This window comes from Falco peregrinus, chromosome 12 (assembly GCF_023634155.1).
Source record: "Falco peregrinus isolate bFalPer1 chromosome 12, bFalPer1.pri, whole genome shotgun sequence".
NCBI lineage: Eukaryota > Metazoa > Chordata > Aves > Falconiformes > Falconidae > Falco > Falco peregrinus.
Window position 1 is genome coordinate 1,127,931 of NC_073732.1, and position 19,787 is coordinate 1,147,717.

Sequence of the window (19,787 nt, forward strand, 5' to 3'; positions counted from 1 at the left end):
CAAGCTTGCACTGTTTGAGTCAGCCTTTTGGTTATGCTTAAAAGAGAAAATTACTCAAGCACCTTTGGTTTTTAAATAACTTTAGAATATGTGTAAAGGGTATTATTGATGCTGCAGATTTTGTCCTTGTGGTGGTGTGGAAAGCTGTAGGGATCCAAATCTAGGTCTATGTGTTTTATTAAGAAGAGAGAGTTCTGCTTCAGAGCTCTTGTATCAGTCTTGGGTTTTCGGTTTAGATTTGCCCCCACCTGTTCTCTGTTTTCTGCATTAGGAGGTTTCTGAGGCACTGAGAGCTTCTCTGTGAGTTTTGTGCCAGTATATTCTTGTTTCTTACAACACACACATTTATTGACATGTCTGTGCAGCAGCCACGACAATGAAAAAGCTATTTGTTCTGAAAACAATCCCTAGTTATAGAGACGCTATTCTAGATGGCAGGGCCCAGCGATAATGCCAGCAGTGATGGAAGTCCTGGGGTCAGAAACCAGGATGCAGGCAGAAAGCTTTGAAAGCAAGTTGACTTGCCAAAGCATGCAGGAGGGAAAGGCAGCGGAGGTATGGTGATGGGGGGAGCAAGAGGAAGGAGAGATCTTCAGCAGCCAGGCACCAGGTATTAGCATGCGTCCTATTCAACTGCATTTCTGCCGGCAGCTGAGAAAAAGCAACGAGTTGCCAAGAGAAGGTGGTTGTTGGAGCTTTGCCTTCTTTTTCCAGAAATGCAGTAGTTGTGATCACTTCTGCTCTGTTCTTGTCAAAGCAGAGGCACTCTCTTGGACGAGTAGAGAGACTCAGAAAGGCTGCACCAAGCTCAGTTGTTATTTTTTCAAGGAGACACCTCCTTCCTCAATCTAAATCGGATTTGACCGTCCAGCCCAAGACTTTGAGAGTGTAATTGCACAATGTCCTCTTGGAGAGGTTTCTGCACCTGCTGTGGTAGTAACAGTAACTGAATGTTCCTTTTGAGTTCAGTTCAACATTGCAAACACTGAGGTTACCCCTTGCCCTGTGAAGTGCAGCGCTGGTAAAGGTAACCAATGACTCGAAGCCCTTGGGTGCCAGGCTCAGCTACCAGGTTGCCTCTTGGAAACGATACAGTCCTCTTAATGCAGCGCTTGGCTGGTGCTGTGTTGATTCTGCCTCTCTGCAAGGTCAGTTTGACTGGGGAAGCGCCATGGAGGAGGCTGCATCTCCTGCAAGCTTTCCACATTCGCAGGACTTTGTTAGGCAGAAATCAGCGTGTTCTCCAGCCTTCTGGCCTAGCAAGGCCATGGGGGAAGGGGTGTGGGCATGTGTGAGCAAGAGGGGGAAGCTCTGGACTCCTGCCGTGGTGTGAGAGCAGCCGTGCTTGTGGTAGGCAGCAGCTGGGAAAGAGAGAAGGATTCCTGGGTACTTGCCTTACGGCAAAGTGCAAGAAACCCCTGGGCAAGGCACCGGTTTTGAAGGCAGTTTCCTTTTAGCAAGGAAACACTGCGGCATTCCCTGAAGGCCTAAAGATTCTTCCTGTGCTTTGCTGTTTGGAATTAGGGTGTCTTGAGACTGCCATCCTGTAAGATTTTAGAAAGCTCTTACCTGTATTTAAATGCAGGTGGTAAGAGGTAACGGATGGTTTCAGGTGAGAATAAGAGATCTAGTGACCTAGCGAACAGGGGCCAGATGGTGAGGTGTAGATTGAGCTCAAGGCTTGTGAGATCTCAGAGCATGATTTTACCTAAAGTTGTGCCTTACTTTATTGGGAAAATACACACTTTAATGCTTGTATTTTGACTGATGTAGTGGACCGTGTCACTGAGAGCTGGAAACACTGGTTTTGGTCCCAGTTCTGTATCTGACTTGCCATTTTTTTAAGTTGATCATTTTTTCTATTTTCTCAGCTGGGAATGGGGTTTAATTGGGCTTTGAAAATGTCTCACCTGGCAGGCAGGCAGAGATGTGTTAGGAACAAGCCTTAAAATTGACAAGTTTCATTTTGCTGTTTAGATACACTTTGGGTGATTAATGCTATCTGTCAATTCACAAAAAGAATTCCTTATGCTTTTGAAAGGCTGAGGTTGCAGTATACTGAAACACTTGAGAAATTGGTGAGGCTTCTTTTTTTCTTCAGGCAAGACAAGTGAATTTTGAAATTCTCCAATTCATGTATCTTATTTTTGTTCATGAATTTCAAATTTGCTTCAGCTGCTAATGATGTACTGGTGCTTAGAATTGTTTTAATGAACACACCTTACTAGGGAAATACAGTATTTTTAAGACTCCCAGAAAGTACTGGGTATAATAGATAGATTGTTGTTGTTTCCCATAAGATCTATGCCCAGCGCTGGTGCAGCTCTGGCAATGACAAGTTTGCTCAAAGCTGAATGCTTAAACAGCGTGAGTTTGTACTGAAATACTGGATGTTGTCCTGGAAGATACATGGTTACCTGTTGTCAATAACTATACTATATTTGAATTTTTGGTCAGGGCTGTTCTCTCTGCCAATTAGCAAAAATTGTTTCCTATCTTTAAAGGAGTTATTTTGATAAGACAGGTTTAATACTTTGTAATTCTGTACTTTCATTTCGAAGAAAAGTAGCTGTAGGAAGGAACTAACATGTTAGGGCAATGGTGACTATGATTTAGAAGTGGTGTACAATGTTAAGAAAGGGATTTAACATCATGTGAACCAGAATGAGAGCAGCTGGCAGGTGTGTTAAGGAATGGAAATGTGCTAAAAAGTGTCTCCAATTCAACTTCTACTTTTTTTTTCTGAGGTTTTCTGCTTCCTGTGATAGGTGCTGGTGCTGGATTATTGGGTGTATACCCATGGGACTTTGTCAGTGTTTGTAGGGTTTCCAGTTATCCAATTGCATAGGGTTTATTTTAGAAACAATTGTAATACTTTCTGCTCTGTTGTATTTGTTCTTCACTTACAATCGTTCTAGAACTGCTTTGACTAACAGGTATCTCTTGGGCAAGAGCAAGAAAAGGCTGTTTCTGGAAGATGCTTTTTAAAATCATCTTTGCATGTTTAAGCCCCTTTCCTCTTGAAAATGTCTCCGATAAAATCAGAACGTGGAGGAATGAAAATATCTTTCCCCTAAGTGTCTATTTTAAAAGGCCCTCCTCTTATAAAGTGGTCTTCTGGGGATTTGGGCTTCAGACAGAAGCTGCCTGGGCAGTTTCTTGTGGAAATAGCTCATTGAAAGTACACTTCAGCTTGTGTGGTACCTGCTTTAGGGTGTAAAATAAAAACTGTGTAATAAGTTATGTTAACAATTCAAAGTGAGCAACTTTTATAATTCCAAAACATTACTCAAAAGGTAAAAGGAGAAGAAATGTAAGAGTCTTTCAACCTTTTCTTCTGTTTTAAACAGTTTGACCAATCAGGAATTCCTAAGACAAAGAATTACACTGAATCCAGGCAAAATGTTCAAAAATGTTTATCAGAATTGAGGAAAAAAAATTCTGGCCAAATTCCAGGTGCTCTTGAAAAGGGCCTCTTTGGAATTTAGGAGGTAATGGAAAGGATCTCCCTCTCTTGCTACAGGCAGGTCACATCAGTCCCACAGCCTGGAGGCTGCCTAAAATGCCAGCAGCAAACAGTCCCTGAAGGTGTTGGAGGATGAAGGACCAAAGGGTGAGGACAGTCATCCACGGAGTCCCAGCTATGTGTCCATAAGCTTTTTTTGGCCGACTTACATGGAAACATTGGTCTAAATGCTCATGCTAAGGCAGTTCTCCCACTGCTGTGTTGGTGTGCTGTGGGTGTGCAGAGAGATGCTTCCTCGTTCAACAGCGGCTACTTGGTGGCATAAAAAGATGCGATTTTAGTTTTGCAGCTCATGTAGCATGGGAATACAGAACGTAGCAATGGCGTTAATGCTCAGCTTGGGCAGCTGCAAAACATTTGGATCTTAGTTGAGTCTTCTGAGCCTGGCTGACTTCCTGCGTGGTCTCAGATGGCTGGTACTGTGTGTGCTTGCTTTGGGCCAGCAGGTTAATTGCAGTTCATTAAATACTTGATGTTTTATACTAGTGTTAAATAAGCTGAGTGCTCGAGATTTTCCCCAGGACATTAAGTCCACCTGCTGTGCCTGATTTAGACCAGAAATACCTGACTGTGAGGGATGCTGCTTGATTTTACACCTAGGTAGGTATGGGAGCCAGCCATTTGGGTTGGAAGGGGAGAGGAGAAGGTCATCCTCTCTCCAAACCCTGACTCCAGTGAGCTTGTGCTGTGGCATCCCTGAGCGTGGTGATCTGTGTCAGGGAACTGAACTGATGGAAAAGGAATCACTGATGTTAAACTTGGCTTGAAAATTTTGCTCAGTGATCTGACACGAGTGGCCCAGTTTATAGCTGCTGGAGAGTTGCGTGCCTGGCTTTCTGCTCCTGCTTTTTTCACAGGTGTTTCTGAGATTTTGGAAATGTTACTTCAGGTCAAATGCAAAGCAAACAAATGGGTGTTTATTTGTAGATCTTGTCACAAAATACTAGCATTGTTTTCTGTGGCATAGAAAGTAGATTTCTGATGTTAAATGATTTATTACTTCAAAAATGCCTTTTTTTCAGCGTGTGAAACGCTAGCTGTAACTATTACGAAAATGAATTGTGAGAAATGTTTGATTTTCAGAGTTGGGACATTATCACTAAGTGTGAAATACTTAGTAAAGTCTTTTCTGCTTGTCTCGGTTGTGAAGTCCAGGATTTTCAAAGATATTTAGCAATAAGAAGAGTTAATTTTAATCTGGTGCTAACAAGCTAAGGCACTTTGATACAAATGTCCAAGCTTACGAAGTAATCCGCTGTGGTAAAGATGGCCTTGACTGCTGCGCTCAGGAAATTCATGCGAGTACCTTCTGCGTTTTGTTTCTGGCATGTTGCAAAGTGGACGGCAGAGCGGTGGGTTGAGGACAGTTTCGCAGTAACCGAAGTAGTGTTGGCAGTGCTGGCGAGTCAGTGCTGCTGTGAATGCTGCTGCTTCTGCCCAGCCCTTCTAGACCTATTTGCGGGGTTTTTATATGTGTGGTATAGTACTGGTTTGGGTTTGTTTTGGGTTTTTTTGTTTGGTTGGTTTTTGGGTGTGGGTTTTTTTTTTTTTTTTTGAGGAGATTGGTGTTGAGGATTTTGGATACAGATTATTTTTCTAGGTAGCTATTGGAAATGGAAAATAAAAATTTTAAGAGTAGTTCAGTATAGCTGGTTTGGATACTTTCATCACAAGTAGGGCTGTGTGTTTTACTGTGTGGTTGTGATGTCTTTTATTTTTTTTATTTATTAATAATTATTCCACTGTAAATTATTTTACTTCTAAGAGGAAAAATTCTCATTCTCCTTGGCTTGTTGTTTGTATGCTGGAAAGTCTTACAGTCTTTTTTTCAGCACAAGTAAATGTACTTATGCTTGGTGAAACTGGACTGAGTATTACTTGTGGAAGAAATTAAGACACCTGGTAAACCTATATAATAGCCTGCCCACAGCAGTATTACTAGAGCTTGGAGTATCTAATGTAATAATGTTTCAGTGTCTTAAAAAAATAGATTGGAAAGAGGGTTGGAGAAAAAACTAAATGAAGGATAAGTGAAAATACCAAGAGGGAATGATTTTTATTTTTTCTTTAATTCATGGTAGTGTTGCATTTCTTTTGCATTTCCAGCAAAAGAAAATTTGTATTAACACCAACAGGATTGAAACAATATTTTTTTCCATTCCCTCATTGCTGCTAAGAGATACTTATTGGATGCATGGTTGGCACTGACTTTTATCTTGTAACACTTCAAGCATGAGTTGTTGGGGATCCTCCTTGCCCTGGATTGAAAATCAGTAGTACTTTTCTACCAGGTCTTATTTGGCTGGGTGACTGGTGATGGTTGTACTTTACTTTCTTAGCCCTTCCAAAGCCCACAGGCCAAAGTGAGATGCCAGCTTTCTAAATTTAAAACTGCACCTTCACTGGAGAAATGTCTTTGTTTCGAGGATCTTGGTCACGATTGAAAATAGATATAAATCTTGTTCTGTGTCACTCTGATTAAATGAGCATGATTGTGTTTCCTATGCTGCTGAAATAGCTTTCTCTTCCTAACCCTTAATGGTTTTGCCATTTTGTCAAATAACTTGTCAGTAATTCTCAACATTTGGGGTCACAATTGTCCCTTTCTCTTGTTTATGTTTTTAATTTCCTAAAGGAGGTTTGGGTATCATCAGTGCTTTCTTTTTGGCTTCACATGTGCTGCCTATGTGCTCATACATACCTGGTCAACGGAGGATGATGGGCCATTTTTCAGTGAGCAGCATGGTGATAAGACTGGTGGCAAGTGACTGCTCAGACTGATATTTTGTGGACTCTCTCTTTGTTGCCAAGTTTATTAGAGATTTTTATCTGTGTTTCACTCCGTGGAAATGGCTTACTGAAATTCACTTCCTGTTTTCTTAACAGAATTGAAAGGACCTGAGAAAATTTTCCCGTAGATGACAAGCTCTTGGAAAGTTGACCACTTCTAAAGGTATTATATTAGGGTTAACTTCTTCCATAGTTACAATAAATTTTATAAGAGGACAGTCTTCTTTTGTGTATTACAATAAAAGTGTGTTTGAATTTTCATAATCACAGAATTTGTAAGTCTTCCATGCTCATTTGTTGCAACAAAAAAGGTTTTATGCCCTCGTGCGTATGTTCAGACTTCCTGGTACCAGCAGCTAATAGTATTGTAAATTAAAAAGCAGAAGACTTGGAAGGCATAAAATTGAGCTGGGTCAGGCTATCGCTGTGTCTCACCCAAGGTACTGATTGCAGTCTCTTTTTGATGGATATCGGCTTCAGTGTAAGGACTCTCTTAAATGGCTTTTTGGAGCTGGGATGTAGTGCAAGCCTTGCTTCAGCTGCTGTCTGCAGTACCCTGGTTTTGCAGTACCTCCAGAGGAAGGAGTAGATTATCACAGAGTGACGCCTCCCTGATAGATCCTTCATCGTCCTGTGATTCAGGGCTTGGCTAGGGCTGAAGATGAAGGTAACGCTATAATGCGAGTCTTCAGTTCTTGTGTTGATGGCACAGCATGAGCAATGTCTCCCCTGACAGATTACTATCACGCATCTCTTGCAATGGAATTGGAGCCCCTCAGGTAAGTGGGGTATCTCTTATTTCTGTTGGAGTGAATAGCTTTAATTTTTTATTGGGGTGGTGTGGATGGACCTCATGGACAGAAGCCTACATTTCACCTATGAGTTTTTGTGTCCTGTAAATCTGGTAGACTTTAGTCTTTGAGGTCTGGTCTATGTGAGTTCCATCTCATCCTCTCAGACATCTTCAGCTGCTTTATAATTGCACAACTGTTACTGGAGGCAAGATGATAAGGTAGAATTGGGTTAGAAAACTGCGTCCTTTCATATGTAAATGCCTGAGCCTCATCAGAAAAATGCATTTTCTGAAGCTTTACTCTTGTTCTGTAACAATTTCACTGGAATCTTAGAATTCTGCCCATAATCTAACTCGTTCTTTACTGAACCGGTTGGTACGTAGTTATTACAGGTAGAGCTGGCAGGGCAAATTAAGTTTAAACTTCCACAAGTGCTGCAGTACTGCAGCATCCTTGCCTAGACAGCTCAGGCCTTGCAGCTTAGCTGTGATAGCTGAAATGCTAGTAGTATGAAATACCCTAAGGAAACACTTTGAGTAATAGCTTCAATAGGATCACATTTACAGTTGCTTAACATCTTGTATAAATTTAGCAATGTGATAGATGCCAAAAGACAACCTGTCACCAGTCATAGAGACCTTCACACGAATTGGCTTTCGTATGTGCTTGTGTTAAACTCCTGTTATAATTTGTACAATTATATGAGGTTTTTAAAGTCTTTTGCAACTTTCTAAGTTCAGTATTATGTTTTGTCAGCTGTTTAAATATTTTAACTTGACAGCTTCCTTTGGAAGCTGTTCTGCTTCAGAGGGTGCTGGTTATCCTGTGTTATAATTTTTACAATCTCTTTGTCTATTCAGTTGGTAACTGTTCTTAATTTTGTATTTTTAGTTTTTAAAAAGTATTTCATTCTTGATCTATAAAATCAATTTTTGTGGTCCTGGTGCTGCAGCATAATGTATAAACAGTTGTAGACGGCTAGAGATAATTTGTGTCTAGTTTTCCATCAGTAAAGCTGGGGTAAAATAGTAAATTCTGTGAAGTGTGCTAGCATAAAATGGTAGGATGTGTTACATCACTTTGAAAATTTGATAAATTTGTTTAACCATTCACAGTTGGTGTTTAAACCATTGTAAATTTATTTACATGCATGTATTTTCAGGATATTTTTACCATACATTTGATTTGTGAACTGCAAGAAGTGTATGTAGTAGTACTAATAAATGGAAGTAGTCGGGGCTTTTTATCTTTTTTTTTTTTTTTTTTTTTTTTTTTCCCTCCTCCTGCTTACTGGCTTCTATAGTTGCTGTGTAGGCTTGGCAAAAACTAGTTTCCACATGAGGATATGAGGAATAAAGATGTGTTGTTTTTGACTTATGATACAATGTTAAGCTTTTTTTGGCTGATTTTCTTTTTTAATATATTTTCATTTGTAGCCTGTGCACCAGTTCTAGTTGGTTTGGAATAGTTTCTTCAAGCATTTTAGATAGAAACCTATTTGAGTGCAAAGAGTGAGAGTAGTTTTACTAGGAATGACTTAAAAAAGAAAAATGAGAGCATTAATTTAAAAACGTCATTCTGGCAGCAAGTTTTTTGAATGCAAATTTTTCTTTCCAGCTTCCAAATAAGTGCCAGGCTTCCTGAAAGATATGCAAAGCATCTGCCCAAATTTCAGGGAATTTCTGCATTAAAGTGTACATTAATGTGTTGCTTGTATGTGTGCAAGTAATTTTAAAGTAGAAAATCTGTAACGGCATACCAGGCAAACCAGGGTAGTATCACAAAAAAAGAGTTCTGGGGTGTGAATACGGCTGAATGATTTGCAGAGCCAGTTTCCCTCATTGCTTTTTCCCTGAGTTGTTCTAGGTATTACTTTGCTGTTTTTCTGTTGATGAACACAGGTCTTTGTGTCCAAAATTTTACGTGTGTTGATACCTTGAATTCATGTTGATTTGAGTTGTGACAGCTGGAGCTTGTGCTTTTCATACTGTTTATTGCTGTTTGAAATAATGGGGAAGGGATTGTCTGTGGGTGCGATGACTGCAGAATTTGGTTGCATGCCCTATCTAGATATCTCTACCTCTCCTCATAGAGTTAAATATGCCAAGAAAATATAGGCTAATCACTTGTCTCTCTTTGTATAAAATTTTAAAATCAGCAGCGTATTGAAGTTCTCTCTGAATGTGACAATATTGAAACATTTGTACAAACTAGCTGTGGGCAGAAGTTGTGAGGTTTTGTTGCGGAGCTCTGGGGTGTATTTTACTAAGATCCAATGCCATCTTACCGTCCTGAGCTGCTGTTGGTAGAGAAACACTGGGTTGACCCTTCCTGTGTTGCTTTCGCTTGGATTTTTCTTGTTTTAATAAACTGACAGCCTCATTTCCAGACTCATAGGATGCCCTGCTTCCCCCACGAGATCTACGGCTGGCTCCTGCTAACGCCTTGCAAGGAAACTAGTTTGCTGTTGTCCCCTCTTCCCAGTTTTCCTCCAAATAACTGCAGCACTGAACACTGCTTTGTTCTTTCCTGTTACCAAAAGCAGTCTGGCCATGGTGGGGGCGTTACCAGTTTTGCTGATGTGGGCAGGACCCTGGTTGGGGTCGAGGGAGCCAGACCTTGCTGAACTTGCTGGTGGCAGCAGTGCTATCTACAGCTTTGGAGACGGCTGCACCTATTTATACTTTTAGGTTATTCTGGCAACAGTGAGGCTTAGAAGCTGTGTGTGTTTCTGAAAGGGCTTAAGGCTTGTACAGTTTGTGCATAGTAGCCACAAACAGCTTTTTCAGCTAGTGGCAAGTGAACTTGCCTGGTGCAGAAATGGGATGCTTCAGGGAATTCCGCTCATGTAGGCGTTTGAGTGTGTAGAAATCATTGTACTTGTCTGTCATGGCACAAATGAAATATAATTTTCCCAGGTGAAATGATCTCTAGTCTTCTGTATGATGCTGCTAGAATATGCTTAGGAAATGAGTTATGTCCACTCAAGCCATCTCCGTGGGGTTTTTTTGAAAGGCCTGTTGCCATGCTCAAGTGCTGCTTGTATTTACAGGTACTGCATTTGATTGCCTGTAGACGTTGCTCTTTCTGGCTGAATTTATGTTCGGTGTGAGCATGAAGAAGTAAGCATCTCGGGCTTGGGGCTGCTCACATAGGGGTTTTGGCAAACTGTTCCAAGTGGTTGCAATCATTTAGCAGCTCGCTGTACTGGTATCCACTGGTGTGCACCATGGCTGGGAAAACCAACTTGGAAGAGGCAGAATTTCACATTTGTGAGGTTTTATGCCAGGCCAGCACTGTTTGACAGCGCTGTGTGAAGAGTCAAGTGTTTGGCCCCCAGGGCTGATGAGCGGAGATGCAGTTACCGTTACCGGCTAGCAGTAGCTGCAGCTGAAGCAAGCCTTGCCAGCCACTAGAGAGAAAGAAAGAGCTCTATTCTGCCTGCTTATGAAAAAGATAGCTTTTCTTGGGGAAACTATTTCTCTCTTGTTTCCCCTTCATCTTTTCTGTTATTACTCCTTTTTTCCATAGCTGAAACTTGACAGCTCTACCAGTGTGATGAGGGAGTGATGGATCCCTTAATCTTGGATGCTTGGCTTTTTTTTTTTTTTTTTGCCACCTTGGTACACACTGCATGTTTCCTCTTCTCTTTCCAGTTAGCCCTGGACCTCTAACCTGGATGAGTAAGCCATGGCCTTGTTTTACCATTGCCCAGTAATATTTCCGGAGGTTAAAAAAGCCTTTGCTTTCTGTTAGATTTACTGGTGATTGCTCCGCACAGCATCAGTAGCCTGGTGGTTTTAGAACTATATTGCCTTACTGAGTGGTGGTTAGCTAGGTTAAATGGCTGTGAACACTGTTAGAAATATAAAAGTGCACCAAGCTGTATAGGTACCTCATGCAGAGTAGCCTTTATTCAAATAACTTTTGCTCTGGAATGCGTGATCCCGCCCTGTCTGTAAATGCCAAGTTTAATTAAGAGAGAATCTCAATGATGAAATGCAGACTTAATTTTTTTCTTCTTGTACACTTTCCCTACTTGCCCTTTTTTTCCCATTCTCCTTTGATCTTTAGAAAACCTCAGCTCATGAAAATAAAGGCTGAAAAGTGTCTTCTAAGTTAGTGAAATATGAGTAAGCACAAACACCTTGAATCATGGATTTGCATGTGATGTGCGGGCTGCGGGCTGTCTCGTCTGTCTTTAGTTGAGTCAGATTTTTAAGTAGGTAGTGCAGGGGTAAGTAATTTCCTTGTTGAGGGTTGAATAGGCTTTTTCAAACACCTTTGAGTACGTTATCATTATGCAGTCTTGCACAATGGTTCGTTGAAGGAAAGCTGTGGCTGTGGGCTGCATAAAACGAAGTGTGGCCTGGGTTCAGCTGGTAGGCGGTAACTACCCATCCCTGCAGCGGAGGGTGGAAATAGGTCCCGGAGGGTGGAAATAGGTCCCGCTTCATTTAATTCCTCCTCCACTGCGCTCTGCGGCCCTGCCAGGGCTGCCTCTTGGAACAAGGTGGGAATGGGCATTGCGGCTGTTGGCTCGGCTGGCTGGCTCGTTTCTGTGTGCTGCTGTCGTCAGCTGGCAATAATGACGTCATAACCTTGTCGAGTAAGTTTTCCTGCCAACCTTAGGGGAAATGGGAAATAAAGGCAGTTGGGAGGTTACTTCTGAGGCCTCCATGCTACTGTCGTCAGTGGTGTTTGAGCTGTTTCAGAGGCGATAAAGCAGAGAAGAGGTTTCTAGTTCATTGGTGGTACAATATGCCAACACAGTTCAATAGTGCCAAATACATTTAGTGAAGCAGAAATGAATATTCAGGTGGGAGTTGATCGCTGTGAATGCTTTAAAGGGAGGAAGTGGGGATGTATCACAAGACTTGCAGGTGGCAGCAGTATATAGTGAAGTCAAGTATCAATTTGCTTGTATTTTCAATGAACTAATGTTTTTTTTTATCAGGACTCTTGCGCACCTTGTTCTGGTCTGTGCCTCTTCTGAGTTTTCCCTGTTGATACTTTTTTCAGTAAGAAAAGTAGCTGATAATTGAGAAATTATCACCCTTTCCCCAATTCAAATAATAAAAAAGTTGAAAATTAGGGAGAAGTCCTTACCAGGTTTTCTGGTATTGCTGATTTGGTTTGTGTGGGGATTTTTTGCTATATATACAGACTTTGTGAATCTGATCTGCCACTTTGGAAGGCTGCCAGAATCTTAGAATTGTAACCTGTTTCACTTGTCTTGTCAATGACTATATGGAAGATGTACCCTGCATTGAGGGGTGAGGCTGGATTACCTGCAAGTATTGCGTGGTGAAGAAGCACTAGCTGGAACGTGCTTATTTGTGTTAGCTGTCCAGGGGATGACAAAATGATGCCTACCACTGGTCGCTTCTTAGACTGGGATCTGTTTTTATTTAAAAAATGACATTTTTGCGGACTGGTTGCTCATTTTCAGTGCAAGACTTTGCACATCTGCCGAGTGCCTTAAGGAGTAAATAGTTGAATCGCTTTAGGTTGTAACGTATTTTGGCAATGGTTTTGAAGAATATTTTTCTTTAGGCAGCCCTAGCAACCCTTTCAAATACCCCATGAATATTTGTCTGCCATAAATTGGCTGATGGTAAGCACACCTCATCACAGTTTTCAAGAGATTATTCCTTCTAGTGAACAAAAGGTAGTTTCCTTTCTGTTTTTATTTCTTCTGTTCAACCATGCTCCCACCCCCCCACCCCCTAACTCTCTTCTTCACTTGGCAGTTAAATGGCTGTTCTTTTTCTCTGTGCTACGTTCTCCCTTCTATTTGCATGACTCGGCAAAAATCAAAAGGCAATTGAGGGCTCGGAAAAAGGCAAATTGGAAAGAATTTAACTGGGTATGTTATATGTATCATCCAGTCTGATTTTGCAGAAGACTGAGGTTCTCCTATACTACTGTTAGAGTGGGAGCATTATGCATCGCTTCTGTCACATGCAGTGGTAAAAGGAAGACAGCAAGAGAGGACCTGTTTAGAAACTTCACGGTTGTAGCCCTGCTGCTTTGAAGGAGGCAAATTGGTGCTTGGTGGCTGTTAATTTTGAAAAAAAAAAAAAAAAAAAAAAAAAGCTGGCAATTTACTGGCTCCAGTAGTGGGTCAGGCTTGTGCCGAGCAGTCCGTTTGGTTAATATGTGACCTTTTGTATATCTTTGTGAGAAATTTATGTGATCACATATTTTTTATTGGTGTTTTCTCAACTGCATCATTTGAAGGGGGTATTTTGCTTGTTTGTGCTTGTAAATTAGGGAGATCTGTGCTTGTTGGAGTATTTTGGGTTAGTCTAGTTTCCTCTCCCCTCCCTGTAAGGGAAAGTTAAATAAAAATAACTGGTGGCTTTTGCAGGTATGTGGTTTGGCATTGACCAAACACTTTTATCTGGGATCCCCTAAAGCTGGAAAGGGATGTTTCAGCAAGTCCCGTGGAGATTGATGCCTGCCTTTTAAGAGGTGGAAAGGCTTTGACAGCTGCATGTTGCATTAGAGCATCTGTGTGTGTTTTTAATAACTGTAGGTGGAACAGATTATACTGCTGGCTCTTGCTGGCCATTATTAAGGTTACTCTTGTTCTTGCTTTTGCACAAGTCCTTTTCTGGCAGGCAGAAGAACTCTGACTGCGTTTGCCCAGTCTGTGAGAAAGTAATTCTTCACCTGCTACTGCTGGGTTTTTTTGTGCAACTTTTCTGAGTTGAAATGAAGACGTAAGTATTTTGTCTCTGAAGGTAATCTCATACTGTTCCAGAAAACTCCTTTTTGGATTGGATTAAAAAAAATCTCATGGATCCAAATGCTTCAAGTTGGAAAGTTTTGCTTTTTGTGGAGAAGACAGCCTGAGACTTGCTGGTTCTGTGAATTTTTCAGCAGTGGTGAAATAATTTCAAGTTGATGAGCTGCTGAACTAACATGCTGTTAGGATGGGGCAGGAAGTAAGCTGTGGCTAGGTAGCAGCATCTGAATAAAAAGTTGTCAGAAAGCTGCTTTCAGCTAATCCCTGGGAGGAAGTGAGCTATAATCAGTACTAAGTGAGCTAATCACAGGAAATCTATTGCTCAACAGGAGCCTGTTTAAAAATAAAAAAAAAAAGGTGAGGGGGGCGGGGAGAAAGGGGGAAAAGAAAAATACTCAGGCAGTTGTTTAATTCTGCTTTTAGACTCCAAATCTTTTTGATCCAAGAAAATGGAATATCTGATGAAACGAGCAGCCTTGGATCTCCACTTAAAAACTGCATGATATATAGATCTGTTTGCCCTCTTTTCCAGAATAATGAAGCATCAAGTCTCATCTCCTCCAGTAGAGTGTTTTTCCAGGTATTAAAAGGTGGTGGTGTGGAGAGGCTGCAGATCAGCTGGCTACCAAAACCACTGGGGGTCAACGGACTGGGAATGAGTCAGCAGACGTTTTCAACAAGAGTTTTTATAATTCAAACCCAGTGTGGCACATGACTGTTTTAAATGTCTTGTCACATGGGTCTTTTCTTGGAGCATCACACACTAGCTCTTTTATTGTATTGTTTTTAATTACTTTGTGCTTCCTTTCACTTGACATCTTCTGCCTCGGAGATTTGTTTGTGAGACACCTATTTTGCTATTTTCCTCTGCTGTGGACCTGGCTGTCCCGGATGCTGCTCTTTGTGTGTGACAGATGTTGCCAGCAACACCCTACAGGGCTCCATAGGAAGACAGCAAATGACAGCTGCCGCCATACAGATTGCTGTAAGGGTAACTTTTCTCAACCCGGGTGCCCTCTGCTGCAGCAGGGACAGGGAAGTGCACTTTACCATCAGGGTTTTTTTCACTTTTGATATGTTAATTTTTCTTCCTCTGTTCCTTCGGTCGGACACCAGGTGCTCTTGCTGCATTGCTTTCAAGCACTGTGCCCGCTGCCCGTGTCTGGCCTGTTGTGCCATTCTCCTTGCAGCAGTTCAGGTGGTGTCTCAATAAGCTTCTGCAAATGTAATGGCACATCAAGGACTATGATTTCAAAAGCAAAGTGGTTATGTTTCTTAATGCATTGTTAGCCTGAAATTAGTTACTTCTGCTTTTTAGTCAACCCTGCAAAACAGACTTAAATTTGATGTTTGTGTTGCCCCTTTGATAGTGAATGACCCGAGTAATTTTTACCTGCAGTAAACAGAACTGAGTTCAATTTGCAGCTTTGTGAGCCCCCTGTCAGGGTATGCTCATGCAGAGGATTTGATTTATTTCACTGACGTAGTTCTGGCTCCTCGGAGGTCTGTTGCTTAAATGCAGTGCAAAGCCAGGATGTTGTATGCCAAGAGTAGGAATTTATGTATGTGTTATCACACAGCTCAGAGCTTCATGTGTTTTGTTTTGGTTTTTTTTTCCTAAGCTGTAGTCCAATTTACTTTTGCTTTGGATCCCAGGCAGTGCAATACAGACGCAGCCTAGGCTCCTGAAATACATTAGTATCAACATCTTAAGAAGACAAATTCAACTCGTTGTGATATGAGGGCTTTCTCACCAGCTGTTTAATTTGATGCGTGGTACCACTTTCCTACCCCTGCTCTGGTCCTTACAGTACTACGCTGTGAGATTGATGTGTATGCATGCATAATGCGTATTTAAAACTGAATCTGTTCGAGTGCTCCAGGGAAAATGTGACTGTGCACTGTAGCAGATAGGAAAATTGTCTTCAGTTTAATTTTATTTCCCTTTAGTCATTCTGCAAACCAGTTTGAGAAGAAAAATGTTCGTCCTTTTTTAGAAGTCAGAGGAACTAAATAGCAGCCCTGCGGTTGAGAGGGGCCTCCATGGCGAGCCTGCTGCCGAGCCAGCACACCAGCACACCGCTTCAGCTGGGACCGGAGTGCCTGGCAGCCTTGGTGCCGATCACGAGGGCGGTCGAGGGAGCTAGGAATGGCACACGAGCTGTACTTGGGAAGTTCGTCAGGAAGCAGCCCAGCTTTATGCTCACACAAGGGGGAATATTGGGGAGGGACAGGGGGGATGGACACCAACAAAAAAAACAACTCACAGCCAGAACATTCAGAGTAATGCACTGCAGCAGCCTGTGTTCCTCAGCTTTCTGAAAATGCTGCCCAATTCTCACTTTACTTTCTAGCTTGTACTCGCTGTCAGGGTTATATTGCAGGGTGTTTTCACACTGATGGCAGCAACAGGAACTGCTGTCTCTCTTCTGTGGCCTGGGTATGCTGTAGGTTATTGGGCCCTTTTCTTCCCCAAAAGGAAGAAAGCTAGTGAGCAGCAGAACTGACTCCTAGAAGATTGTTGTAAAAATGAAACTCTGAATGCACGTGCAAATTGGTCACTGCAGGTCTCTGGAAGGGGCTGGGAGGAAGAGGGTGGGTTAAGCTAAAAAAGGAGTTTCCCAGTGCTTGTCTTGCCACAGCCTCATGCGGAAAAAGTGGAAAGAGAAGAGTTGCACTTCTGAGGAACTTGGTCAGGTCTCCTACTGTTGGTAGCGAGTGATTTAGGATGGCACAGACCCTGGCTGGCCGCTTGCTGCCTCTGCAGCAGAGGAGAGAATGCATTTGTTCTTCAACTGCGGCAGTCTGTGTTATGATGATGTCTAAAGCTGCCGAGGACGAAGAGAGTACTTCCGTTTTTGCTGCCCTGGTGCAGGGCAAGAAACCTTTGGTAAAAGGAGGGAACAGCTCTTGGGAGTAGTATCGTATACTGCAGATGAGGACTGAGAATCGGAGCCTTGTGGTCACCCACGCTGGTACCTGTGAGTATGTTTTGTGGAGTAAGCAGCAGAACTGTTGGGAGGAAAGCTTTTAGTTCTTTTTTGTGTCTTTTTTTTTGGCGTGTAATGGGTTGCAGTACTGTCCTGTGCTGGGAATGAATCTATCTGAAGTCTGTAGTTAAGTATTGTTGGCAGTTTCACAGCTTGTCTCTGTGGTTCATTCCATTGCTTTCTAGTTCTTGTAATTAAATGTCGTGAGACTTGTGATTGTGGGGGAGATGCCGATGTGCTTGAATACATTATTATTACTGGTATTATCTTCGCTGGCAAAGATGAAACTGAATCCCTTTCCCCCGATTATGTCCTCTTCAATATGTTACCTTTGCTGCTTCAGTCATCTTTCTTTCAGATTCAGCATACTTTTATGAGGCTGCTCAAACTTAGGTTAACCATTTTAGTAAATGTCTTTCAGCCAAGCTCCAGAAAAACCCCACCATTAATTGGGTTGTCTGATTCTGTCAGAAAAATATGAACCTGACATCCCCTTAGCCAATATACAGACTCCTGGCAGGCACTGGAAAAAAATGAAAATTCCCCCTGGTCCTTGCAAGTCCCTTTCCAAGCCATGATTCAGCAAGGCAGCCACGTGGGTGATGGTGCAAAAGCGATTACGCCTAGCTGCTGAGAGATGAACAGGCTCCTTTTTCTCTTCGGGAGAGTGAGAGAGCAGAAAAAGGAGCTTCAGGGTATATTTGCACTCCTCTTTCCCCCCCTTCTTTTTTTAATCCTTCCTCCAGTCGTTGCCCATAATGCCAAACCTCTGCCAGCAATTTCAAAAGTGCTTCCTGATCCTGTGCAAACTTTCCCTGCAGAATGAAGACAGGGTAAGGATAAGGGGGAGGGAACTGCCCTCTTCTTCTGCACTCAGCTAAGAGTGCAGTCAGAAAGAGATTAGCTGTTTGGATTTGAACCTGAACAAAACGATTGATTTTTAACTTCCAATGATGGCTGAAGGGTTAGACTTCCGTTTCCTGAAGCGGTCCGTTGTGAGTGGAGCTGTTGTAATTTATTTAAACAATTAATTCAAAGGTGCTGTGCATTGAAATGGTCCTTTCTGCAGAATGGTTTTGGATCTAGCAATTTATTTTAACAAAGGCCTTTGAAACAGCTGCTCAGAAATTATACTACTTTGTGTTATTAAATAAATCATGTCTCTTAAGTTTTTCCTAAAACCTGAGATTTTGCTAAACCACAGATTTAATGAACTTGAAGGATCTTGTTTAACTGCGAATGACGGCGCCTGTCCCTCTGGTGGGAAGCCGATGCTGGAGCTCTTTCTGCCACTCCAGTCTGTTCTAGCAGCCCCCCAGCTCGGCTGCCTTCCTGCAGCCCCCGGTATTGCTGCTGGGCTCAGCTGCGAGCGAGGTCAGGGGTCTTCCTGAACACCTTGGAACACTGAACAGCTGGTCAGAGCTGCAGCTCTGAGGGTTCTGCACAGATGCTGTTGTGCTGGTTTGCTGAAGTGCCTGGTTTTCTCCTGGAATGGATGAGTTTTGGTTTTCCATATACTTGAGTCCAGCCTGTTGCTTAAAAATTTCTTCTCTTGAGCACGCAGGTTGCTTAGGAGTAATTTGTTTCAGATAAGAAGCTGTAATAATGAGTATGTGATGAGCTGACTTGCACTGCTTGTGTCACTGAAAATTAAGAATTTTTTCTATGCTGAGAACTTTATTTAAAAAATATATAAACAAAAGAGCAGTAAATGTGTTTTGTTTTTGTTTTTTTTTTAAATTTTATTTTAAATTTGAAGCCTGATTACAGCATTGTTAATTTGATGACTGCGCTCTCCAAGGAAGCGTGTGGGGAATTAGTATGGGCTTGGAGGGCCAAGTCTGTGCTTGTCCAGTTTCAGATGCGGGTTAGTTTTTATCCTTACATCCTACCCTTGCTACTCAAGCAGCTTAAAAAAAACCTGCACAGATGGAAGAAATAATAGGGTTTATATCAGAAAAATACAAAACACTGCTCATGATGTTGCTTTCTTCACAGAGTATATAATTTTGGTGTTAAAAGTTCTGTGATATGCTTATTTATCTACTATGGTTTATTTAACCATCTAATTGTATTTCTTTGTTCAAAAGGAGGAGCACTTTCTTTTATGTCTGTTCCCATTTGGGTAGCTAAACACCCTATATCCTACTCTTTTCGGAGATTTAATTAGCACAAGGGAAATGGATTATGGTCCCCTGTACTGCATCATGCCAAGCCCAACTTCAACAAGACTGAACACCATATATCCCATATATCTGATTTGGTGGTACAGACCAGAAGTTTGTCCATCTCCAATTGGTGGCATGCACTTTGTGCAAACAGTATGTGTTCTTAGGGGAGTGTTTGGAATTAAAATCCCTGTGGGTAGACCTGCTGTTACGTTTGCAGGGTTCTTAAATTTTTTTCCTCATATTGCAGCGTAGATACTGGAAAATGCAGAAGATCCTATAGTTAAGTTGCAACATTTGAAAGAGCCATCAGCAAGTGAATTTGGAAGACCGTTGGAGGATGGGAATCAGTCTGATTCACAACCATCCCTGCAGACATGTTCAAGTGTTGCAGGGCTGTTTATCGCTCCCTCATCAGGCAGAGGGCTCAGAGGCAGGTTTGTCTAGGTGGGTGTTGCACAGCTTTGACTGCTGTTCCCTGTCAGGGTTTAGGTAGGTGGGACAGCTAGCACATGTCCAGCTTTTACTTGCACTGCCAGAACTTTGCTTTGTGCTGCTTGTGGCTCTGAAGGTATTTGAACAGAAATTACATGATAATTAATTTTAATCTGTCTTGAGCTTTACGACATAAAACAGTGTGCTCTTGTGCTGCTTGAATTCAGGCTGCTAGCCTGATTGGTTTTCTTTTTTTTCAGATTTTGCAGTATTCACCCACCCAGTGAAATGATAGGGAATGGCAGTCCACGTGTTTTTAGTTCTGCTAAG

At 42.0% G+C, this 19,787-nt stretch overlaps 1 protein-coding gene across 6 annotated transcripts in view; it reads left to right on the forward strand.

The window, feature by feature from the left end:
* PAK2 (p21 (RAC1) activated kinase 2) overlaps positions 1-19,787 on the forward strand; it is a 47,791-nt gene that overhangs the window by 2,002 nt on the left and 26,002 nt on the right. For 2 of the 6 annotated variants that reach the window (XM_055816882.1, XM_055816884.1), the window contains exon 2: positions 6,413-6,479. The exons of 1 other annotated variant lie outside the window; for it this stretch is intronic. The gene's annotated coding sequence lies outside the window, so the exon portion shown is untranslated. Of the gene's footprint in view, positions 1-6,412; positions 6,480-14,297; positions 14,445-16,589; positions 16,846-19,445; positions 19,470-19,787 lie in introns of those variants that run through there. 3 more of the 6 variants (XM_055816886.1, XM_027792709.2, XM_055816885.1) reach the window with 3 other exon arrangements.